Source organism: Crocuta crocuta, unplaced genomic scaffold, assembly GCF_008692635.1.
Source record: "Crocuta crocuta isolate KB4526 unplaced genomic scaffold, BGI_CrCroc_1.0 scaffold193, whole genome shotgun sequence".
Taxonomy (NCBI): domain Eukaryota; kingdom Metazoa; phylum Chordata; class Mammalia; order Carnivora; family Hyaenidae; genus Crocuta; species Crocuta crocuta.
In genome coordinates, this window is record NW_027529624.1 from 3,177,702 (window position 1) to 3,203,745 (window position 26,044).

At 46.2% G+C, this 26,044-nt stretch overlaps 1 protein-coding gene and 1 long non-coding RNA gene across 3 annotated transcripts in view; one reads left to right on the plus strand and one right to left on the minus strand.

The window, feature by feature from the left end:
* The window catches only part of SYN3 (synapsin III), a 416,215-nt gene that overhangs the window by 184,065 nt on the left and 206,106 nt on the right, over positions 1 to 26,044 (minus strand). The gene's annotated exons all lie outside the window — the stretch shown is intronic.
* LOC144229923 (uncharacterized) overlaps positions 23,430 to 26,044 on the plus strand; it is a 6,997-nt gene continuing 4,382 nt past the window's right edge. Inside the window, exon 1 of the long non-coding RNA XR_013334659.1 lies at positions 23,430 to 23,801. This is a non-coding gene — a long non-coding RNA (uncharacterized LOC144229923). The remainder of the gene's footprint in view (positions 23,802 to 26,044) is intronic.

Sequence of the window (26,044 nt, forward strand, 5' to 3'; positions counted from 1 at the left end):
AGGATAAAGCGAATGCACAGAGCATGGCTGAGAACAGAGGTGAGAGTATTGCCTGATTCCAGACCATTTCTGAAAGTATTGTTGCCTTTGGATTCCATGAGATGTTCCCTATGTGTCTTAGGCTAAATCTCTGTATAAGCATGCTTCCTTATATTGGTTTCTCCAGTTTATTATCCAAGAGCCCCACCTAATACTCCATGAATCCTCTCCATGACATTTGACTCAAAGTTGCACTCTCAGGGTAGATATGGTCTTTAGTTTCCATTCCACGTTCATTTTCATGTGTCTGCTTGTTCCGAAAGAATCAGGAAAAGCTAAAACTACATCCATAGATATCTTTAGAGCTAGGACCTAAGTGTGATTTAGGTCTCCCTGATTATGTGCACCTGTACAAGATTTGGGAGGCAGAAGCAGGGGAAGGCCACATTCCTGTGGTGTCTGCTCTGCCACTGGATTCTTCTGTGGAAGCATTCACAGAGGACTCTGGTTCTGGTTACTTATTTTGTATGCATTGAGGGGCAGGGCACCAAGGCATTTGCTTTCTGTAGGCTCTGGCATCAGATGAAGTAGGTTCAGGTCCCAACTCTGCCACTTAAAAGCTGTGAGACCTTGGTCAAGTTACTTAATCTCTCTGTGCCCTGACTCAAAACCTGACCCAATTTCTTAACCACCAAAATGAGGATAATGATGGTATCTAGGTCATATAATTGTTATATAAGTTAGCTTGAGATAATGAATATAAAGTCCTTAAGGAAGGGCCTGGCACAAAGTAAATCCTCAATTAATGCTGGCTGTTATTACGATTGCTACGATTAGCAGTTCAAACCCATAATGTCACAGTGGGAAGCAAAATAATTTGTGTAAATCACCTAGCATAGGCTGGTACATTCCTATCTCCTTTTCAGCTTTCCTCCATATCTATCCCTGGAAATTCTGATTAGCGAAATGGGGCTCTGTCTTATTCCCAACATAGTTGCTAACGATCAGAAAAAGAAGGCCAGATCCTGAAGTGTCACCATCAGCTGACTCCTCTGCTACCTCCCACGCTGGCTCATGAATCATGGTCAGCAGACTCTTGCAGCCAGAAGGGTCACTGGATCCCCCAGCCCACTGTTGAGTGGGGGCTGCGAACATTTTCATCTCCATTATGAGCTAATAGCTGGGGCTCCGACTCATGCTAGGGCCTCATACTCCCCCAGCCTGCTATCTAATCTTGGTTTACTGACACAGCAGAGAGCTGCAGTTGGCTGACCCAAGGGCAGAGAATGGGACCAAGATGTGCAGAGATGGCCCAGAGGAAAGGAGGATGGAGAAAAAGGGCTCCTGGTTTGCAAGTCCTATTTGGTGGGTGGAACAGGAGCCATACCTGGTGATCTAGGATCTCCTAGAACTGGACTTAGAACTCATCTAGCCCAACCCTTTAAACTTTTTTGTTATTTTAATTTTAAAATCTACTTTGCTGAAGTACAATGTACATGTGATAGAAGAATTGATTTTAAGTATTTAGGTCTGGGAGTGTCCACAAATGGATCCACCCGTGTGATTATTTTCACAATCAGAATATAGAATACTTCCATTATCCCCAAATTCCATTGTGCCCCCCTTTTATGGTGAGACCCCATATTAGTCAGAATTCTCCAGGGAAACAGAGCCAATAGGGTATATGCAGATAGACATAAGAGGAAATTCATTATAGGAATTGGCTCATGCAGTTATGGAGGCAAGGACTCTCATGATCTTCCATCTGCAAGCTGGAGACCTAGAACAGCCAGTGGTGTAATTTAGCCCAAGTTCAAGGGCCTGAGAACCTGGGCAGCTGATGGTATAAGTCTCCATCTGATTCTGGATGTTCAAGAGCCAAGAGCGTCAAAGGAGGAGGGCCAGAGAAGACGGATACTCCAGCTCAATTAAAGAGAACAAATTCACCCTTCCTCTGCCCCTTTGTGGGATCTTCCTCACGCAGTCTACCAATTCAAATGCTAATGTCTTCTGGAAAGATCCTCACAGACACACCCAGAAAGAGTATTTTATCAGCTATCTGGGCCTAGTGAAGTTGACACAAAGCATTAATCATCACAAACCCCATACTCCAGGCCTTAAGCACTTACCTGGTTTTTCTGCCACTGTAGATTAGGTTAGTCTTTTCTAGAGTTCCATGAAAATAGAATTAAATAGTTTGTACTTTTGCATCTGACTTCTTTTGCTCAGCTTAGTTTTTGAAATTCATTTATATTGTTGCTTGTATCGATTGTTCATTCTCTTTTGTTGCTGAGTAGTATTCTGTAATATAGAATACCCACCCCCTCATTCTAATAATATTTCCCAACATTATTTGATACTTATAAAGCAATACATGCTAATAATTTGTACAGAATGCTAATAATTTGTATAGATTTTCTTCCCAAGTTCCCACAACAATCTTATAAGTACTATTAGTATCCTCTTTTCATGGACAGGAAAACTGAGGCTCAAGAGAGATAATGTAATTTCCCCCAAACGCACAGCGGGTAAAAGTTGGAACAAGTATTTGAACCAGGGCAGTCTGACTCTAGAATCTATGTCTGAGAATCATGCTCTACGGTCTCCCATTTTACAGATGAAGAAACAGAGACAGGAATGGAAGCAATTTAATCAGCAGTACACTGCAAGTCAGAAGTATTTAATATTTTGGAAATCCAAGGGCCCAAGTTTCTAGCATATCATGTAGCCTCCTTTGAAGAGGCTCAAAGACCCAGCTAGTCCCTTTCTTACTTGCTTGAAGCCTGTGCATTCTTCAATGCCAAATTCAAACATGGGCTGATTACCAGATTAGGGCCAGGCAATATGCTAGGCCCTGGTCACATCATTAAGGAAGCAGACATAGCTCTCTGAAAATAAATCAATGGATCCAAAAAAACCAGCTACAGAAGCATAGAAAGAGAATTGCAAACAACATTTCTGGCTTTACATGTATGCTAAATTTAATACATTCTGTGATGTTATAGGCCCAAAAAGAGCTCCAGTCCCAACTGACATTTTTATAGAGCAGTCATAATAGGTTAGCCGCATTCTATACATTGTCATATTCATCACCCAGAACAAGCTCTTGAGGTAGGTACTCTTAGTATTTTCCATTTTGCCAAAGAGGAAACTAAGGAATAGTGAGGCTAAGTAACGTGACTGAGTAAAGCCCTTTGAATATTCTCTACAGATGGTCTCATTGTTCCCAAATTCTTCTTGAAATGAGGTGAGGAAACAAACCTATTCCTACCCACCTAAATAATTATGGCACAGACCCTATTAACCATCAAATACCCCAGTGCTTCTCCACATTTCCCATTCTCCCCTGAAGTCAGGCTTGGTGCCTTGCGCAGAGGGTTTGGGACATCACTTCTGGGCTGAAACAGTTAAGAGCTGAGGTACCTCCTCCATCTCGTCCTTCTTTCCTGTTGTGGTGATTGTGGACGCTACGTGTTCTACATGGTATAGTTACCAGATGGGCAGAACTGCCTGACTCACATCAGATGTCACGTGAGCAAGGAATTACTTTACTGTGGTAAGCCACTGAGATTTCAAGAGTTAGTCTGTTGCATTTGAGCATCAATTGTCCTGACTAATACAGTAATGATAACCACAACTACTGCCATTTAATGTTTACTCTTCTCCAGGCACTATGCACTAAGCACTCTATGTCTGACAATTCCTTAAATTTCTTACCTTTCTAGTTTATCTACATACTTAAAGAGATATGCAGGCTCCAGTGGGCTCTGGATTTGTTAATGATCTATGAGCAAAAGACTTTCCCTTGGAGGCAGAATTCTCAGGACTAAGCAATTCTTTTACCAGAGATAATACAAACATTTGAACAAACCTGAAAAAAGTAGAATTCATAATTATTTCATCAAGGGGCAAGAAACAGGGTTCAAATGGGAAATAGAAATTGAAAGGCATTTAAATGTACTGGGTGGGAAAGAAAAGGGCCCCTTATGAGACTTCCTCTCCCCCTCCCCATTGGTAAATGCAGAGTGCCAAAATGAAGCTCTTGCTGCATGACGATGAATATGAAGAAAGTTCTTCCTGAAATCTGATCTCCTGTAAAAACAAATCCCATCAGGTTATTCTGAATAGCTTGCTCTCAGTTGCCCTCAGGATTAAGCATGATGTCCAGAGCCCCTAATTTAAGTTTATAGGTAGGTTTAGGCTTTAGAGGAGAAAACATGTAAGCTAGTATTAATAAATGAATAAGAGACATGAAGACAGAACATTCCATAAAGAACAGCAGGTAAGGCATGGGGTTATTTAGAGGGCTTGCCATGTTTAGAGATTGTCAGAAAGCTCAGGGTGGCTGGAATATAAGGTATGACAGAGGCAAAGCTGGAGTCCTAGGTGGTGACCACACTGTGGGGGAGGCTGAACCTGGTGCAGTGCAGCTTGTAAACTTGAAGGTGAATGGGTCTAATCCTAGGGTCAGTTAGGAGCCCACTCACCCGCACATACAAGCCCAACCTTCTAGCCTTTCTCAGGGTAGTGAAGATGATATTTTCATTCCTATCTGCTCATTCTTTTTCCTTATTCCTTCATTACTTCTGAATTTTATCAGAAAAGAAAGGTGTTACATTTTGTGTCCCTTCAGAGACCCCAACAATAGGTACTGGTTTCCACTCCATATCACAGATGAAGAAACCAAGGTTCAGAGCATTGAAGTCATTTGAATCTGGTGACAGCCAGGACTTACAGCCCCCTGGTACATGCAGGCATGGTCATACGAACTGTTAAATTATTTAAATATTTCTGTAGTGGTTATTAATTAGCTACTACTCTGACTCCCTTCTCTTCACTCCCATCCTGTGATCCAAAAACTAAAAGGATACCACTAGGCACAACAGGGGCATTCTGTCATTTCTATAAAGCTATAGTTGACTGGTGAATTCCTGGGCCATGCCAATTGTTAAATATTCTGAGTATCACCCCTAGTTACAGAGCCTATGGACGGCAATGGTGGAGTTTGAATTCATGTCGAACCAGCCCTAATGCCTGTACTGTTTCGCACTATGAGCCCGGACGTGCCACCCAGATATGAGGAAACAGTCCTCCCACCCTCCACACAAAGCCAGGGCCCCACAGGGACTAGGGTTCAGCTTTGGAAGACATACTGGGGAAGGACAGGAATGACCTGGAATTTGCCCAGAAGAGAGTGGCAGGGCTGACGGGGGACTTGAAACCACATCATATAAAGAAAGGACAGCAGAATTAGGGATGTCGACTTGGAGAAGAGAAGATCCCCAGGAACCTGGAGGACTGTCTTCATATATTTGAAGGGCAGCTGTGTGCAGAGGGATGGAAATTTGGAGAAGGGCACCCTGAAGCCCTGAAGCCCATTGGAGACCTGGCAAGGCTCTTGGAGGAGACGGGTTTTAATGAGAGTCATTGAACGTGTAGAACGGAATAGAGAGGGAACAGCACACTCAAAGTAATGCAGCCAGAAAACAGTGCAACATTTATGGATGAGACCAGGACTGTGGCTGGAATATAAGGCTTGTGGGATAGAGGTGCAGGTGGAGACAATGTGAGGGGGTCTGAGGAGTTAGGACACAGTTCCAAGAGGAATGAGGGAAGGGCAGGATGTGGTAAATTATTGTCACTGAAAGCCCTCAAGGGCCAATGGGAAGGTGGCTTTGATGGGAGGTTAGCAAACACAACCTAGTAACCAAAGTGGTCAGATGAGATGGCCTTGATAATCCACTACAACCTTGGGCTTTTCTGAGAACTAAAGATAACAGTCCTGTGGAGGGGCAGCAAAGGATGGAAGGAGATTTAGACCCACTAGGGTGGCTCTGTAGATAAATGTTCCCATTCAGGCTTCAACTAATTTTATTTCCATGTGGCTGAGAACAAGGGAGACTCTGGTTCTCTATTCTGGGGATCAAGAATAGGTTCCAGGGGTGCCTGGGTGGCTTAGTCGGTTAAGCGTCTGACTTTCGCTTAGGTCATGATCTCGCAGTTCGTGGGTTCAAGCCCCGCGTCGGGCTCTGTGCTGACTGCCAGCTCAGAGCCTGGAGCCTATTTCAGAGTCTGTATCTCCCTCTCTCTCTGACCCTCCCCTGCTCATGCTGTCTCTCTCTCTCTCTCTCTCCTAGAAATAAATAAAAATATTTAAAAAAAAAAAAGAATAGGTTCCAAATGTCTTTAACCTCAACATTGGGGAGGAGGGGCATAGAGAAGAGGTGACAATGACAGGCCGGTACATACATGGGAACTGTTCTTAGCATTTTTTACTGGTTAGCTCATTCAGCCCCCACACTGAAACTGTGCCTATTTTACAGATGAGGAAACTGACGCATGGGGAGGTTATGATACTTGCAGAAAGTGCCAGAGCTTGAATTCAACCCCAAGGATTCTAACTCTAGAGCTCAGTTCTTAACCACTGTACCACAGTAGTGTGTGTTCTGCCTGTGGGACAGGCTTCTATTTTTCTTTATTAAACAGAACTCTCAGCATTAGTAGAGACCTTTATTTGCCAACAGATAAATTAGCAGGAGACAGAATTCACTTTATGGGTGGATTTCTCACAGGGTCTCTTTATGAAACATCCTCTCCAAGGTCTGTTATTTTATTTTATTTTTTATTTAAAAATTTTTATTAAGTTTACTTATTTTGGGGTGGGGAGAGAGAGAGGAAGAGAGAGAGGGAGAGAGAACATGTTGGGGAGGGGCAGAGAGAGAAGGAGAGAGAGNCAAAAATTTTTATTAAGTTTACTTATTTTGGGGTGGGGAGAGAGAGGAAGAGAGAGAGGGAGAGAGAACATGTTGGGGAGGGGCAGAGAGAGAAGGAGAGAGAGGGAATCCCAAGCAGGCTCCACATTGTCAGCTCAGAGCCAATGCGGGGCTTGAACTCACAAACCATGAGATTATGACCTGAGCCGAAACCAAAAGTCAGACACTTAACTGACTGAGCCACAGACACCCCCTCCAAGATTTGTTATTGACCAGATTATAACAGTGTCTCCAAGCCAAAGGGCTCCAAACTCTTGATAAATAATATAAAGCAAATATGAAATTAGTTTTTTAACACACATAATTATCTTGCTAGTTTAAAACTTCCCATTTTACCAGATAGGAAGTTAAAGCTCTAGGCACTTAACCACACAGCCCACAATGGCTCCTAGGCTTCAGCTTGCACTCTCATGGGATCTTCCAGAAACTTTCAGAAAAGCAGTGCACAGAAAGGGCAGAAGAGCTGGTCAAGTCAAGCTGCCTGGCTAGCTTAGCAGTGAAGAAAAGGGGAGAAAGGTCAGGAGGAATGGGAAGTGGTGAGATAATCATCACCATGGAAGCTGTTTGAAGTTGTTTGAAAGCTACTCTTGGACCAAGCAGAGACATGTTCTATACCACTTTACAGATAAGGACACAGAGGCTCAGAAAAGAAAAGCAAGCCACTCAAGGTCACCCAGTGAGAAAACAGGTGAGCTGGAGTTAGAATGTAGCTCTATCTGATTCCAAAGCCCATTTCATCTCCTTGGGCTGATTTTCTCATCTGCAAAATGAGCAGTCTATGTTATTGACAACTCTCCCACAATGCATAGTGTGCTTTAAGATACTCCATCTACTCATGACATTAACAGCAACACTAACCACAAAAACAGCTAGCAATGGAAAGTTACCAGATCCCTGGAAGTGTTCTAAGCATTTTACAAGTATTAGTTCATTTAATCCTCACGAAGGCCCTGTGAAGTATGATACTTTCCATTTATAGAGGAGGATTCAGAGACATTAAGTAACTTACCGAAAGTAACACAGAGAATTGCCTATTAAATAATAATGAATAACTTTGAGTCAATAAGACCCTTTGGGTTAATGAAAGACTTCTATAATTTTCTGTCAGTTGGTCAATGTGAAATAATCAGTATTTTTATTTTGAGAGAGAAAGACAGAGGGAAGGGGCATAAGTGAGTGAGGGGCAGAGAGAGAGGGAGAGAGAGAGAGGGAGGGAGAGAGAGAGAGAGAGAGAATCCCAGAAGGGGCAGAGAAAGAAGGAGAGAGAGAGAAGGAGAAAGAGAGATAGAAGCATGCCTCACCCAGAGTGGGGCTCATGTTCACCTGATGCAGGCCTCGAACTCATGAACCATGAGGTCATGACCTGAGCTTAAGTCAGATCCTTAAGGACTGAGTCACCCAGGCCCCTGAGATAATCAGTATTTTTAAGGCTATTTCAGTGACTCCCTGCATGGGTATAAAGGTATGACTCACATGTTGCTTTGGGAAATATAGGAAATTGCTGATGGATCCCTATGGGCTGATGGAGGGTGTCCTGGGGGTGGGGCCCATGTTAGAAGTCACAGGGGTCTAATGCTTAATATTCCAGCTCTGATTCGGAACAATCTCCTCAGCAGGACAATCTTTGGCTGGCCTCTGCCAACAACTCTGAGCTCCCCTGGTGCCCCAAGCCAGCTAGTAGCCTGGATCTCCTTCTCACCAGGGGCAGAACACACAGGGAAGCATGAATGAGGCGGAGGAGAAGGAGGGAGTGTTAGGGGAAGAGAGGGAGAGGAGAGATGCTGACGGCTGAGCCAGCTATTGCTGCTGGCTGCTGCCAACTTGTTTGGAAAGATGTAAACCTCATGGGTTCTGTGAATTTCACCAGTCTTCATGTGTTTGAAAATAAGAGCTGCAGAGATCAACTACTGTCCCACCTCAGGCAGAGAGAGGGCGTTCAGCATCTCTGGGTCTCAGATGACAAGAATCTTCAGCTACCTCCTCACCATGGACACCAATTAGCACACGTGAACTTGAATGCCCAGCTAGCCTGTCAACCTTTCCCACCTCTGCCCTGTTCCTTCCCTCTTGGACACTGACCAACCTGAGGCACCATGGGTGTGTGTGGGAGGCAGTGAGTAGGTCTTCCTGGGGTCCAAGCCTCCCCTTTGGGACCCCTTTTCTACTAGGTGGCATCCAGGAGCAGCAGGTATCATGAAAAACCCAGCTCTGAGGTCTAACATACCCAGATTGGAATCCTGACTCACCATCTGGGATCTTGAATCGTGTGGCCGTGAGCCCCACCAGTTGTGTGATGTTGAGCAAGTGGGGAATAGGATGATACTTTGCCAGTTTGACGAAGTGATTATTAATGAGGTGACCCATTTGGGGTCCTCCCAAACCACTCCCTTTCCTCTGTGCAAACCTGCTGTCAGAGAGTGGCTTGTCCATCAGTCCCCCACCCACAGAAGTTAGGGACAGACCAGCGAAGCCCAGATGTTATCTTCCTCATGTTAATAGAGAACAAGCAAGTCTGTGAACGTGTTTATCAGAAGTTTAAGCAAATCTCTTTCCTTCTTTGAGGTCTCATCTTTCCCTTCTAAATGTGGAAATGGATAACTGCTTCCTCAATCCTTCTGGGTTTGAGACTATGAGCACTCCCAGCAATGCCAACACCCTCCTCCCCACCCCCCACCCCACAAGCTAAACTGTGGCAATGGAAGCCATTGCTCTGTGACAGCTGTTCCATTCTTTCCATGTCTACTTAGTGAATGCCCAGCACTTTGTACTTAGGACTGTGCTAGGTACCGAGGGAGTTAACATGCCATGTTAGAACAGCTAAAACAGATCCCTGATTCATAGAGGGCTTACTGTGTGCCTGCTGTGCTAAGCTCTTCATCTATTTAGTCTTCATAATCCAATCCTGCTGTCACTATGCCCATTTTATAGGTTATGTCATTGCCCAGGCACATGACTGAGAAGTAGAGAAGGTCAAATCCTAGCCCAGATCTAGCTGACCCTAAAGTCCATGCTGTCACCCAATACTCTGGTGAGTGCCTCCCTTTCAGCACTGTCAACAAGAAGTGATGGCTCCCTGTATCAGCGAGAAAACAAGGCATCTGCAGACAACAGTCTGAGGACTAACAGCAACAATGGGAAAAGCAGTAACGATGATGGTGTGGCTATTGCCTGTGCCACAGCGAGGAGGTCTGATGGGAGACTGCTGGGACATACATATCAACAAAGGGTTGGACAGGGAGCAGACAGCGGGATTGCAGCAAGACTTGGGCTTGTCCAGGAAGACTTTCTGGAAGGTGGAGGAAGGGTGGGTATGCACCCAGTGCCTGGCCCCTGTCATACTCTCCACTAAGTACTTGAGAGAAGTGACTCCTACGGTCGCTCTATAAGGGGAGAATCATGGTTCCCAACTAACAGGTAAGGCATTATGACCTGGGAAAGGACACTGTGAGGATCCAGGGTTGGAACCAGTAAGTGAGGATAAGGGAAACTTTGGATTTCTGTTCTTCTTCCTCTAAACCCCGAGCTCCCAGCATCCAGTTCCTCATCCAGAGCAGATAGACAGCATGGACTTTGCTTTTTACTAATACTGACTCTAGTTTCCCCATCCACATCCTCTGTTCCCCTCGCTTAGGCTGGCTGTGAAGTCACTGCATTTTCCTGCAAACCACTGCACATCTGGAGGGGTGGACGCCACCCTTCCTCAAACCAGAAGTTCGAGGGAGGGACTGTCACTGACTGATGCCTCCTGTTTGTCTCTTCTCTGAAACTTCTTTCCTTTCTTGCCAAGAGAATGTGCAGCTTTGGGCAGGGGCTTTCTCAGATTTCTCAGCAGCTTCTCCTCCCACTGGTCCAGGAACTGGAGGCTGGGAACCCAGAAAGGTCTGGAAAAGGCAGCTGCAGTTCAGCCCTGGGCTAGTCAGAGCAAAGCTACGTGGTGCCTCTGAGTGCCTGCATAGGCTTCCTGCACAGGGGAAGGGGCAGAAGGAGAGAAAGGAGAGACAGAGACAGACAGATAGACACATACACATACATCGGAGAGAGAGACACAGCAGAGAGAGAGAGAGAAAGAAAGAGATAGAGAAACAGACACACACACACACAGAAAAGAGACAGAGTAGGGATGGAGAGACTAGGGGAGAGAGGCAGAGATGAAGAGAGAGACAGAGACAGGGCAGAGAGGGGGAAAGAGAGAAACAGAGAAGGGAAGAAGAGAATAGGGGAGACAGAGACAGAAATAGAGACAGAAAGGGAAAGGATGTTGGGGGAGAGAGAGAGACAGAGAGTAAGACAGAGAAGTAATGGAGAGAGAGACTGAGAGAGACACAGAGAGAGGGCCATTGAGCTGTGGAGAGAGAGACCGGGATGACAGAGATAGGGCCAAAAGGCAGAAAGGATAGAAGCAGTCCAGAGACCACACTCAGCCGCATGCCAACCAGTAGTTTCTGCTTCCTAGAAGGCAATGTCATAAAAGAAGAAGAAAGGAGAAAAGGGGAGAGGGCAAGGAAATAGTTACATACTTTTTAGTAATAAAATGGACTTAACAGTTTGAAATCTGATCATGATGTTGACTAAGAGCTCCCTAACTTCTGAAATCAATTTCCTAGCTCCGGAATCACATCTTAGGGATGTCATCCAGCCTCAGTTTCCTTATCTGTAAAATATGTTAAACGATAGTGGCTTCATGTGGAGGTTGAGAGGCATATGGTAGGCTGTGTAAACTGTAAAGTGCTGTGGAAGGACAATAGGCAGAAGAAAAGGGAGCTCTAAGAATACCCATCTGGATTTATTTTCAAGACCAGTTGGTGTCCTTTTGCAGGGAGCTGGTCTGATAGGAAGTGGGTGCTCAAGAAGAGACACTGATCTTCACATAAAAGCTGCTCAACGTGTCCCGTTAGACCTACCTGGGTGACCTGAGAAAGCCACTTCAGCTCTCTGGGCCTCTTAAGAATGACAGCTGAATGAAATAATATTTTAAAGTCTCTTCTAGCTTACAGTGTTGACAAATCTGTGACCACCAAGATGAGGAGGCGCCAGTGTGGCGAAGGTCTCACTCATGACCCGGTGGGGGTTGAGCTCCTGTCGGATGCACCCCTCCCTGCAGGAAGCTTTCTCTGGTTCTCCCGCATCATGCACAGTGCCTTCCTCTGGGCTGCTGGACACAGTGCTCCCCTATCCTATTGTCTTCACCTGTGATGTGACTCTTTCCCAACTAGACTACAAGCTTCTGAGGGCAGAGACCATCCTGTTCTACCTCTGGGCCCTCAAGTGCCCGGGGCCTGGCACAGAGTAAACACTCCATGGATGCTTGTGGATGTGAATGAGATTCAACTGCCAGTCCACATTCCTTCCCATTAGGCCAGACATTTTCAAGGAGGAAGGGCTGGGGCCAGGCTTAGCTGCCGGAGGCTTTGGAAGCAACCTTTGGACAATTTGTGCTGTGCTCTGAATCCTTTCTGGGAGCCAACTGAGATTCCAGGACAGCTGAGAGCCAGAAAGGGTGGGAGGTAGACTTGCTGGCTGGGAAGAGCCTGGGTGGGGTGGGGGACAAGAAAGAAAAACCGTCTTAACACAATAGCTAACATTTCTCCAGCATTTTATGCTTTACATAATATTTCCACATCCATTATTTTTGCTTAAAACTCACAATCCTAAGGCTAAGTAGGGCAGGTTCTTATACCACTGTTTCTCTTTTTTGGATGAGTAGAACAAGGCTGAGAGGTGAGGTGGCTTGCTGGAGGCCACACAGCCAGATCTAAAGTTGAATCTTCTGACTTTGACTCCAGTGTTCTTCTAAGACCAAGATAAAGGTGGGAGGTGATATCTGAGAGAAGTCTAGAGTACTTCCCTGATTCACTGTGGCTTAACGAATTGTTCAGTTTTTCTTAACCCACGTGTACTGAGAAGTGGTTGTAAGTGGGTCTGCAGTTGGTTGAACATTGTTAAAGTGGTTTGTTCAAAGCATATTATTCACATTATCTCATTTAATCTGATTTGTGACCCTATGAGATAGGTTCTACTAGGAATCTCATTCTATGGATGAGGAAAGTGAAGCTCAGAAGGAATGAAGAACCAAATGAAGACCAGACAGTCAGTGAGTACCCTAGATTTGAACCCAAGAACTCAGATTCTAGAGCCTGAGCTCTTAATCACCCACCATACTGCTAAGATTTCATCCTCAGCACCTAATCAGGAATCATGCAGTAAGTAGCTTCCTGCAGGAACCATTGTCCAAGGAGAGGCATGGTGCTAGCTCTATTTCCCCAGACATGGAGACTGACTTCCTAGACTTGCCCTGGCTACTGATCCTTATGATTCTTCCTGGGGCCTGGCCAAGGTGAGCATACAGTGGCCACAGTTTGCAGAGCTGGGACAGCCCCAAGCCAACATGTGCAAGGAAGAAACAAACTGAGGCTTTTCTCTCAACAAACTGCCTATCACCAGGAGTCAACCAGCCTGAACACTGCCTTGCATGTTGGGCACTGTGCCATCATGGAAGGAGCTTAATGTTGGAGTCAAAGCGGGGTTCCAATCCATCTCTTAAACTTAGCAGCTGGATGAACTTGGGCAAGGTGGGTAAACTTATCAACCCTTTTGTAAAAAAGGATAGTATGAATGTCATAATAAGGAGGCCAACCACAGCAAACCACCTGAGGTGTGTTAGGGCAGTAGCCTGCACATAGTGGACACTCAATAATTCTTTATTCAAGAGAGGTGGCCCAGGAGAAAGAGCATGGGGCTTGGAGTTAGCTCTAGTTTCAAATGCTGGTTCTGCCAGTGATAAGCTGTGTAACCTTGGGCAGATGACATCGTCTCTGAGCTTCAGTTTTCTCATCAATAAAGCAAGGATGACAGCAACTACCTTCAGAGGGACTGTTGTGAAAACAAGAATTAACTGGGGTTAGTTCTGATTGGGTACAATCAGAGTTCAATGAAGAGTATCTAGCACCAACAGTAATAAGGTTGATTCTCCCTTTTCCCTTCCTTGGAGTAGGGGTTGGGGGTGGGGGATGAGTGTATCTATTCATTCATTTATGCACCCAACATTTAGGAATATATCTACAGCCCCTGGGCTTACTCCTGGGGACCAAAATGAGCTCTGAGGGTTCCCTTACTTTGAGGAGAAGACTGACTGCTATGTAGATATAATCATACTACAACTTGGAAGGTGCTTAGTGTCAACTACTACAACAAATTGCTAGTGTCTGAACTGTGTGCAAAGTGCGCTTGCCAAGAGAGGAACAGAACAGCCGTAGGAAAGCAGACCCATGCCTATCCTCCACCAGCACAGAGGCCTAGATGACATGGGGCCACCTCAGACTAAACATCAGCAGCCCCTGCTCTTTGGCTGTCTCTCTTGGCCTTCCGGAGCTGTCCCATGGAATTGTTCTGGCTTAGTGGATGACCAGAATTCCATGATGATGACTCCTGGGTTCCCTTTCCTGAGCTTCCATGCACTGTGGTTTATTGAAAGCTCTGGAACATTTTGCACCCTCCCCCTTGTTCTCTCACCAAATAGCTATCCCTGCTTATCTCTCTTGGAATGTGTCACTTTGGCATTATGTAAATATCTTTGCTTTGCAATACTGTAGGCCTAACCACCAAACTATCCTCTCTCTGGAAAATGATAAACATTAATTTGGTAGGGTTGGAAACTTGGTTGGAGACAGATGCAAAGTGACTGGCCCCAGGTCAAACTTGGAATGTTGAGCTTTTCTTGAGGGTAACTAGTCAGGACCAAATAGGCATCTATTTTATTTTTGTTTGTGTGTGTGAGAAAGAGAGAAGCAGAGAAAGAGAGAGAGAGAGAGAGAGACAGAGGAAGGGAGAGAGAGGGAATCCTAAGCAGGCTCCCCATCCAGCACAGAGCCCAAAGCACAAGATCATCATAATCTTACAACCATGAGATCATGACCTGAGTCGAAATCAAGACTGGAAGCATAACTAACTGAGCCACCAGGCGCCCCTATAGGCATCTATTTGAATGAAAGTCTGAGGACTTCACTGTGTGCAGTGAAATCAGTATACACAAGTGAGTTCAAGGCAATGAACCAGGATTAGATGAGGTGGGAGTAGGCTCAAAATCCTGAGTGGTATGTTTCACAAATTCATTCCTTAAATACCTACTAGATGCTGGGCTACAGTGATGAAGAAGGTAGATGAAGTGGGAGAAAAATAACAGACATATAAATATGTCATTATATAGTGCATTAGCTGGGGATATAAACTACAGAGAAAACTGAAGCAGAGGAAGGGGATAAAAATGCCAGGGATTGAGATGATATCAAGTTAAAATAGTGTGGCTGGGGATGGTCTTGAGAGAGTGACATTTGAATAAAAATATGGACTAGATGAGGGACAGAGCCACATGGATATGTGGAAGAAGATCATTCTAGGTAGGGAAGAACAGGGAAATGACCCTGAAATTAAAGCACACCTTCTGTGTTCAAACTACAGCAGGTGTTTAGACTCCTATTGCTCTACTTCCCTTCTACACAGGGGCATGAGGTCAGAGAAATAACAGAGTGGTGTAGAGATAACAGGAGGTGTAGGTGGTAGGGCCTGGCTCTGTATGAGATGGAAGCCACTGGGGAGTTTGGAGCAGTGGAAGGGTGAACCCACATTTTTTAGTGCCATTCTGCTTTGCTGAGAATACATTGAAAGACAGCAAGGGCAGAAGCAAGAAAACCAGTTAGAAGGGGACTGCAATAGCCAGTGAGAGATGGTGGGATTCTGGATTCTGGATGGATTTTGACTGTAAGGATTATAGATTTCCTGATGGATTTGATTAGTAGGGAGAAGAAGTAGTGAGAGAAGGAGCACTCAAGGAAGACTCTAAAGCTTGAGGTCGAAGGCAGATGCCCAAGTTAAATGGGAGAAGGGTGAGGGGAAGCAAATTTGGGGGAAAATCAGTTCAGTTGTGACGTGTGAACTTGAATGACTGTTGGATATCCTGAGGAGATGTCTAATGCATAGGAATCTTGGATACATGAGTCTGGAACTCATTTAGAACCATGATACTAAGTGAGGTCGACAAAGGCTTTGTAAAGGTGTGGGTGCAGGTAGAGAAGAGAGGAGGTCAGCATTGAGCCCTGACAGACCCCAGACCCCAGACAGTGTGAAGGAACGAGCAGAAGAGACTGAGAAGGAAGAGCCAGGAAGGCGAGTATCCAAAAGACACAACTGATGAAGGAATGCTATACTAAACACACAGAACTCTTAAAACTGAATGGTAAGAACACAGACAATCTGATTAAAAAATGGGCCAAAGACCTTAACAGAAACTCTTCTGAAAAAGATAGATACTTCTTCTTCTGCTTCTACTACCATTACTGTTGCTGCTGCTGCTGCTGCTGCTGCTGCTACGACGATGACGATGACTACTACTACTCTACTGCTGTGGCTGCCTCTACTACTATTTCAACTATTACTACCACTAATACTACTACCTGTCTTTTTACTGAGTGCTTGACATTGCTAGCTCTCCATTATCTCTTTCCAGTATTTGATCATCTCACTTAATCCTCACAGTAACTTTCAGAAGTGCCCTATTATTTTCCTATCTTACAGATGGCCAACCAGTCAATATCTTTGCCTAGTAATTTCTATTCCCTCTGGAGTCCTGATTCTGTTGTCAATCTCTTCTGCATCCAGAACAGGGTCTGAGACAGAGATAACAAGGCATTGCTGACATGCCAGGGGCAGTGGATGCCACGTTTTGCTGTGGGAAGCGCATGACCTGGCTTTGCTGACAGAGGAGTAGAGGGTGGAGCAGAGATATGAAGGGAGGTGAGCCCCAGGACTCATCAAGAGAGAAGTTGCAGACTCTGTGGAAAGTCATGGCTTCCCTCCTAATCAGAGCTGTTTAAGCCCTGAACAACATGGATTTCCTTGTGGTGATGGTGCACCTAGTCCTAGAAACTCCAGCTGAGACCAAAATGAGCCTCTGGACCCCTGAGTAAGACATGCTATAGGGGGCAGCACTGCCCTGCTCCATCTCAGCCTAAGCCCTCCCTTCTCCACACCAAATCAAACATTAGAGCCACGCAGGGTCAATAGGTCAGAGTGCATGGGAGGGTCAAAGGTTATGGGTCCTGCGGGTGTGTGACATTCAAGTCAGGCAGGCGGGTTCTTCTTCCGAGTTCCAGAACCAACCTCAGGGGTCAGTATGTGATCACATCCAGAAATTCCCAATCCCTGACTCAGGCTGTCTCCAGAGGAGCTTCTGGAAGACCCTGACCGCCCTGTGACGATGAATCATGGAGAGCTTTCCAGGGGAAGGGTCTTGGGGAGGGTGGTTCCACCTCAGGAAGGGCCTCAGGCACAGTCAGACTCCCCAACAGGGAGTCTAGTGACCTAGTGACCCTGGGGCCCATCAGACCCTCCACTGCCCCCACTGCTTACCAAAAAAGTCTGAATCACTGGGCATCCAAGGCCCTTACCACCTTTCCATTCTTGTCTACAACCTTATGCTCTACGATCCCAACTTCAAAGACATCTTTATTCTTGAACATCTATTTTATGCCAGACACTTCACAGGCATTATGTCCTTCATCCACTCAGCAGACACAGACTGAGGGATCACTCTGGGCTAGGCATTATTCTAGGCTGTGGGCAAACAAGACAGGGTGCCTGTCTTCATGGAGCTTAGACTCTGGTAAGGAAACATCCCCATTTTACAGATGAGAAACTGAGGCTCAGAAAGGTATTGGGCCACAGAGCAGTGACTTGAACGTGGATACTAACTCCAATGCAGTTCTTTCCATCCCTACACTTTCCTGCAGCCACTTGAATCCCCTAGACAGTGGTGGTGAGCATACCTCCAGGGCTTTGCATGAGTGGCTCCCTCTGCCTGGAATGACCTCCTCACCTCTTCTCCAACCAGTGGATCCCTTTTTGTTCCACCAGGCTCTTCTCAGCTTCACCTCCTTCTCTTCCTCATCACCTAAACACCCCCTCCTCTCTGGGCTGGCAGAAGTGCCCCTCCTACTGCCAGACACCTCAGGTCCACATCCATCCCTGGAGTTGCTCATGGCCTTCTTTGATTGTTGGTCTCCACTGGAAGGTGGGCCTCTATGGGCAGCATTGTCTCCTCAGGTCTGAGTCACCAATGTGACTACAGGGTCAGAGACTCAGGGCCTGTCAGTTCAACCTCCCCTTTGTCCTAAGATGCTTCTCTAGGTCATGGCATAGGTGGGAAACTACTCCCCTGGTAGAAAGTTTTGGTGCCTGTTGAAATAAAGTGGCTTCTGAAGGACCTAGTTTGAATCCCTCATACCTCCATGGGAACAAGTCTTCCAGAGCTGGCTTGGGTAAGGAGGAGCTGCTGTCTGAAGGTCTTGCTGCCGAGGATGCCCTCTAGGGGGCACTGTGGAAGAGGGACTATCCGAGGAAGGTGGCTGTGTTTCCTCCTCCTTCCCTACAGTTTAGTTTTCCCCCAGTCCCGGATGGCCAACTGAGTCATTCTCTGCTGCCACAGACCTCCTGCCATGTGAAGATTCCAGCTCTAAGCGACCAAGGTTCTTCTACATCTGGCCTGTCTCAGCTCTTCCACCTGGATCTCCCTTCCCTCCCGTGATTCTACATTATGAATTCCAGCAAGTTCTCAAACATTCTCTGAGCATACCATACCCTTGATGCCTTTGTACCTTGAGTACTGGCTAAAAGGGAGGTGAGAGTCTCCATTTTCCACCAGCCAACCCTTTGTCCAGAATCTTCAGGCTGAGAAACTACTTTTCTCTGCTTTTCCCAGTGGGTGAGGCCTTGAATCAGAGCCAGAGGGACTCCAGAAATTCTATCTTAGTCACTTTTCTCCCCATGGACCCCACAGCTGGCCAGAGAGGGAAGTGGAAACTCCCTAGCGTAGGGGGACTTCTAACCTTTGCTCTCTGTGCAAGGACAAGGTGGAGACTCAGCACAACTCCACTCCCTTCCTTTCCCAGCCCTGTCCTGGGATGAAAGGGATAGAAGAACAGTGCAGGGGGCAGAACTGGTCTGGGGAGTCTGAAGAAGGTGTGGAGGTTGGAGGAAGGGAACTGACAGGTAACATTAACAGAGAACTACTGAACTCCAGTACCCATTGCAGACTTTATTTGTTACAACCCCAAATGTCATCTTAACCCCCAAAAGGTAAGAACATTCTAATTCCTACTTTACTCAGACTAAAACTAAGAGTCAGAAAAATAAAATACCACAGGTCATTTTAGCATTTCCCAAAGTTGGCATATCCAGGTTCAGACCCAGTGGATGCTCTTACCATTTCTATCCCACTTCCGCCTGCAGACCCACTGTACTGATCCACTCTTCCAGAAGCATAAGGAATCTTGAGAGCCCACAAAGGCTTATCCTGTAGCCATGGAATATTACACCACAAGATCACTTCATTCTAGTTCAAGGTACTCCTGCTATCATGTAGGAACAAAGGCCAGGGAAGTTTAGCCTAGTTTCATCTTCAGGAACTAACAGAACCAAGATTCAGATTCATGTCTTTTGACACCAATCTCTATCATTTCTATTCAGTTATCTACATTAATAACAAATAGCTTTCATGGCCAGGTAATTATGTCCAAGTCTACTCCAAGTCCCGAAAGCACAGCTGCCTCTCTCTGTCCTTGATGGAGTGATGGAGTGACAGAGTGGGAAGGGAGAGCTCATGGCCCTTCTGCTATAGGTGGAAACCCTTCTCTCTCTGCAACATCCCACCTCCCCCTTCCCAGACCCATGCTCCTTTCTTTAACAAATATTGTGTAATGCCCTTGTGCTATGTGGAAATGAAATTCTTGGTTAACCTACACACACAATTTAAAAAAATTAATAGGGTGCCCTAAATGTAATATAAAAGAGAAATCAAGTAGAAATAATTTCTAATAAAAATAACTTATAATAAAATAACATGTTTACATTTATAAACACTCACCTGTGACTACACTGAAAGACATAATGAAATAGTCTGATGCTTTCATTTATGCATAAAATAGCCATGGTCTTAACATCTACAAATGTGGACTAATTTGGATGTTTCATTAGCAACTCAAAGGCCAGGAGAGGGGTTGCCACTGGTGATATGATTTGTTGAAACAACTCTTGGTAAGATTCCAACAACACAAAGTGAAATCTGCCCTGGATTTACATGGTGGTTGCATTTGCGGGGGATGGGAGGAGGAGCATATATTAAAACTGCTCCCTGTTCAAATGCTTTGTGTGCAAAATAATGTGGAGTTCAGTTCTAGGTTTAGATTATTATAATGGGTTTTCATCTGTGTGGTGTCTGGTGGGATAGACAATGGCCCTGTGGGATGCAGGACTGTCCCATGCGCAGCCCTGCACCCTCCCAGTAGAGGCCTATTGCTTGTGATGACAACCAAAAGTCTTCCCACTAGTTTCCAAACTGCATCCTGAGGGACAGTACTGTTCCCATGGAGAACCACTGATCACATTTTTAAGCTTTACTCAAAGATTATATCCCAACCTCTTAATATCTTTCTAAGGTATTCAAGCCCTGGAGTTAGCTGTGGCATCTGGATGGAAAAGGCAGCAAGCAAGAGAAGGTGGAAAGATCCAGAATCAGTTAGGAATCCAGGTTACACTGCTTACTGCTGTTTCCAGGTCTATCTGGCACATACTGGGTGATCAACAAATGTCTGTGCAATGAAATTATTAGCTGTGTGGCTTTGGGAAAAACTTTTAAGTTTCTTGACCCTCAATTATTCCCTCACAGTGAAATGATGGTCATACTGTGGGACTTCAGTTTAAGAAGATTAAATGAACAAAGATGGGAAAGCCTGGAGATGTGCAGAATGAGCTCGACAACAATGAGTTGACAACAAAAATCAAAGTTCTGCTATGATCTGGCTGGGATGAAATTCTGGATCATGGAAAAGCTAACAGATGAGTGTTTTCAAATCAGCATCTGACTAGACTACTTGACCTTTTGGATAGGTGGTTCCTTTCAACCTTGAGACTCAGCAATTCTGAGGCCCTTGTCTAGACAGAGCTGGTGGTGAGAAGCCATGTTCCCACCCACGCTTGCCCACCACAGGCCAGTGCCTCGCACATCCCTGAGGCCCTCCAAACATTCCAGGAGAGTGAACTCCTTCCATATTGCTCCTCCACCCTGTTGTCCAGGTGAAGGAGAGAAGCAAACATTTACTGAGCACATCCTACATATCAGGGGTTTTATTTTTCCCTAAGCTATGCCATTAGATCTTAAGTTGGGATGAGGTGGGGAGCAATATCCCACACATGAGGGACTGGGGCTCAGAGATGGCGAGTGACTTGCCCAGGGTCTCAGAGTGAATGTGGGGTGGTGCCTCCTGGGGCTAGATTTCCTTCTACCACAGTGGGGTAGCTTGACAGAGGCACATACAGAGCACGGTGGATATGTCCACCCCAGCCTGCCCACCCCCCACTATCCAGCTCTTGGGATTCACCAGGCACAGAGTGAGGTTCCTCTGCTCCCCACCACTGGTTCCGAGTACAGGGTTAAGATGGACTGGGAGAGAAGATGGGGAACATGTCAGAAGGCCTTGAATGCCAGTGATACTGGGGATGGACTGAGACTAAGACAATGAAAGATCTCAAGCAGGCTAAGAGATGCTCAGTGAGATGCTCTAAGAAGACTCTACCCACCAGTAATAGACCAGGAGACTTCAAAACTGTTCAGATGGCTGCAAGGGTTCTTCTTGAGTGTTTCTCTTGATCTCTCACCTCCCTGCTCTTTCATTCTAGCAGAGCAGCTCCCATGGCACAGGGAGGCCCAGCCATCTCTCCCACCCAGAGTATGGTGGCCCTGCCAGCCTCTAGATGTTGGGGTCTATGGACTCTCTGTCTTTGATTCCTACTTTGACTTTGCACACAGGTGCTATGTGTCCCAGACTAATTGACTCAAGAGCTCTCCTTTTATCTTTATGGGGTTGGGGAGTCCAGAGAAGTAATAAAACATGAGCTAGAGTCAAGGGATGGATGGTGGGAGCCGTGTGCAACAGAAGAGGTTGTGACCCCTAAAGGAAGGGTAGTACGTTCATAGAAATATCAGTCCCCAGGGGCAGGTCACTTCTGATTCTTCTCCTACATTAGTGGGGGTCAGAGGACAAAAGCCAGGTTGGGTGACCCAGAGGCCTTGGGACAGAGCCAGCTTGTCCTTAAGGGTTGGCATCCCAGTTTTGAGCACTGCTGAGAGGGCTGGACAAGTTCTTCTCTGCTGGGGGTGCCTCAGAACCCCTAAGATGAAGTATAGTCCCTAAGAGGCCAGGTCCTGTGGATTCCTTTGATGATGACAGATGCTTTCTTTGTTTTTTTGGAGAACAAGCAGAATTCCTTTTGAGCAAGATTTCCTTCCTCCATTTATTTATTTACTTTTTGCCCAATGATTCAGAGAAAAAACCTCAAAACCAGCCTCCAATGGGAGGCAGGAAGAACCAAACCTTCAAACATCAGTGATCCTGTGAGGTTTTTGCCTTGTGGAACTTTCCTTAAAATAACTGCATCAGGAGATTGTCCAGGGAGGAGTGGTGGAGGGAGGAGACCTGAAAGCAGACTGCTGGGGGCTCCTGAAGGACTCAAGTAACTGGAGTGAGGACTCTCAACCGCTGCTCCAGTCCCTTTTCTCCACAGCAAGGGTTTACCATTGGTTTTCGCCACCTTGCAGATTCTAGAGGGTGTCATCTTTCTGAAGAAGGAATGGGTTGGGGTCTGAACTCTACCGTGCAAGACAAGTGACTTGAGGGACAGGCACTATGGTTATAGCAGTGGGATATGAATTGGAACCTTCTTGCCCGTGTCTGTATGTTCTTCACCCATGCTATAAAATATCCCAATTGTTGATGCAATGCTTTGGTTCCCTTAATTCAGTGGGAAAAACAAAAAAGTCTTTAATGCATCTAAACTGGAATCAGGCCAACAAGATAAAAAAGTTGTGGCAGAAATAGTGCCAGACTGGAAATTCAGAAGATGTGGGTTCTATTTCAGCTTCTGTTTATTAAGCTGTGGGACCCTGTGTAGATCACTTCCTGAAGGACACAGAAATGCCCAGGGTCAGGAAAACCTGGTGTTTGTAAGCAGCAAGTTGGGGCAGACCTGAGAACAGAGTTGCTGATGGGCAGAGCAAGGTGGGGTGGAAGTCCTTGCCCGAGAGTCACTCAGACTTGGGGATACATCCCATCTCTCCATGACTGGCTGCATGATCTAGGGCAAGTCAACTCTGCATCTGTGAGCCTCAGCTTTCCCATCTTTAAAATGGGGGAAAATAGGAGCACCTGGGTAGCTCAGTTGGTTAAGTGTCCGACTTGGGCTCAAGTCATGATCTCTTGTTTGTGAGTTTGAGTCCCATGTTGGGTTTTCTGTTGCTGACAGCTTGGAGCCTGGAGCCTGCTTCAGATTCTGTGTCTTCCTCCCTCTCTGCCCCTCCCCCACTCATGCTCTGTCTCTCTCACTCTTTCAAAAATAAATAAAAATTAAAAATAGTAAAGAAAATGGGGGAAATAGTGAGCCATCTTAAAGGGCTGTTGGGATAACTGGAAGTGAGAGAATGCACAAGGAAGTGCTTCGTAAATGGGAAAGCATAGGACAAATATGAGGTATCTTACTCTAAATACTTAGAAGGAAGGAATATTAGTCCTCAGAGAGCCCAAGGTTAAATAATAGCAGCTACTATAACAAGTATCATTACGGAGTGTTTACTCTCTGTCACCCTAAGTACAAATGTATAAACTAACTTAAGTGTATAAACTCAATCTTTTTTTTTTAAGTATATCACATACACAGTAAATTGATACAGTGCTCTCATCTTAAGAGTACTGTTTGATGAATTTTTACATTTGTATATACCATGTGAACTCCCTGAATCTTCACTAAGAGCCCTACACTGCTTATTCCCATTTTACAGATATGCAAACTGAAGCACAGTGAGATGCTAACACTGTCTGCATGCTGTTAGCCACACAGTACTGCCTCAGGGATCTAGTCCATCAAGAGAGTGGCTGAAGTCACTGAGAAGTCCCCAAGAGGCCACTTGAAGATTCTGGCTCAGGGGGAACTTGGTATTCATTTGCCCAGGTGAGGAAAGCCCAGGGTCCAAAACAGAGGGCAAGGAAATGAATGCAGCTGAAAGTGGGAGGGAGAACAAGGCTTAGGAAAGCAAGTTCAAGCAGTGGGAACAGAATGTGAAGCAAGGGGATAGTGGCTGCTGATGGCCAGGGAGGGGTTTGGGGGACTGTTACCTCTAAAATTTGGTGTAGAAAATCTAGTTCTTGGGGTGCCTGGGTGGCTCAGTTGGTTGAGCATCCAACTTTGGCTCAGGTCATGGTCTCTTGGTTTATGAGTTCAGGCCCCACGTCGGGCTCTGTGCTGACAGCCTGGAGCCTGGAGTCTGCTTCAGATTCTGTGTCTCCCTCTCTCTCTGCCTCAACCTTGCTCATGCTCTGTCTTTCTCTCTCAAAAATAAGTAAACATTAAACAAAATTACAAAAAAAAAAAAAAAGAAAGAAAGAAAATCCAGTTCTTGATTAATTTTTCTGGTGAATTGGCAGAGACATGGATCAAGTTCAGAAACAGAATTTGTCCCTTTCTAAGTGTGCATGGTCCCTGGCAGCTGAACCCTGAGCAGGTGGCGCTCATTTCCCTGGGGACAGTACTTCTTCCCAGAGCTTCCATTACATGCCCAGTAAAGAGGCAGGCCAAGGCTGGGGTGAGAAAGCAAGTCTGGGAGGCACCCAATCGCCCCACCACTGGTGATGGAGGAATTGGCGACCTGCCCCCAAATGATAGGAAGTGGACAGAACCACAGTGGAAGGCAGCTTGGTGCCTGAAAGAGCTCTGAGCTGGAGGGCAGGAGGCCCTGCTGAAAGTCCTGGTCCTGGCTCTGGCTTCACAGAACCTTGTAGTCATGCCCGATCTTGGGGAAGTCACATCTCATCTCTGGACTGTGGAATCAGAGGCATGAAGAAGATGACATCTGTGGCTTACACTTTAAAACACCATGAAATGTTTATGTCGTGATTGGAGAACCCGGTGAGGCTCTGAACGTGGTGACTCCAGGGGGCCCAGGTTCACCTGCTGCATGAATACTGAATGGGCACTGGTGGTGGATGGAGCAATGGCCGGCATCCATCAGTTTGGCCTCATTAGCATTCCTGCTCCTTGGTCCTCTCTCCTAAAGGCTCTCTCTTAGAGGCTCTACAGAAGTCCTGAGCTCATGACTGTGATAAACATCATCTCCTTATTTGGGAGGCAGGAAGCTGCTCCTCACCCCCACCCTCTTCTGTCCACTCCCAGGACTCCCACTCCACGCCCCCCTATTCAGTTTCCTGCTTCCTGAGGGTCTTTGAGCTGGTGGGGGGACCAGGATTACAATTGCTCCTCACTGATTTGAGAGCCAGCAAAAGAGCGTGGCTTGTGTGAGCCAGAGGGCTGGAATGAATATGCCGAGCAAAGGGGAAAGGCGGCGGCCAGGGTCACTTAGAACAAGCCAGTCCCAAGAACCTAAAATTAGCTCTGGGAACTGGAATGTTAGGGCTCCAAGGAACCACAGCTGTGAAAAGAAAGCACGAGACAAGGAAAGAAAATGCACCCTGCCCACACCCACTGCACATTGCTCGCCCACACCATCTGCCCTGGGGTCTCCACAGCTTTTAACCCACCCCCAAAATATCTTGGGCCTGGCTCACCAGGCCAATCAGTGGGAATCCCCCTCCTCCCCGCTGTCATTCTCCTCTCTGGAGACCAGAGAACAACATGGCCTTGGATCCCTGATAGAACAAGGTTTAATTGGAAACAGGAAAGAAGAGGACAAGTTCGGGTCTGGGGTGGTGACCATAATGAGAAAATGACAGGCCCACTGAAGTGGGAGGGTGACAGTGCTGGAGGGTCACATGGCAAGGAGGGCCTACGGGAAAGACCCCTGGGAGAGCCGGGCACGTGGGTGACAGCAGGCACACTGACCAGGGGCAGCGACTGGAGAAAGGCCCGACTCCCTAGTCGGGGGAACTGGGGGCTGTGCACCCCTTTGCATACATACAAAGACTGGGTATTTTCTTTTCTTTCTTTTTTTTTTTGAAAAGACCACACATTACTGAGTGCGTGATCCTGTATTTTTTTTTTTTAATATTTTTATTTATTTCTAGGAGAGAGAGAGAGAGAGAGAGACAGCATGAGCAGGGGAGGGTCAGAGAGAGAGGGAGTCACAGACTGAAACAGGCTCCAGGCTCTGAGCTGGCAGTCAGCACAGAACCCGACGCGGGGCTCGAACCCACGAACCGCGAGATCATGACCTAAGCGAAAGTCGGACGCTTAACCGACTA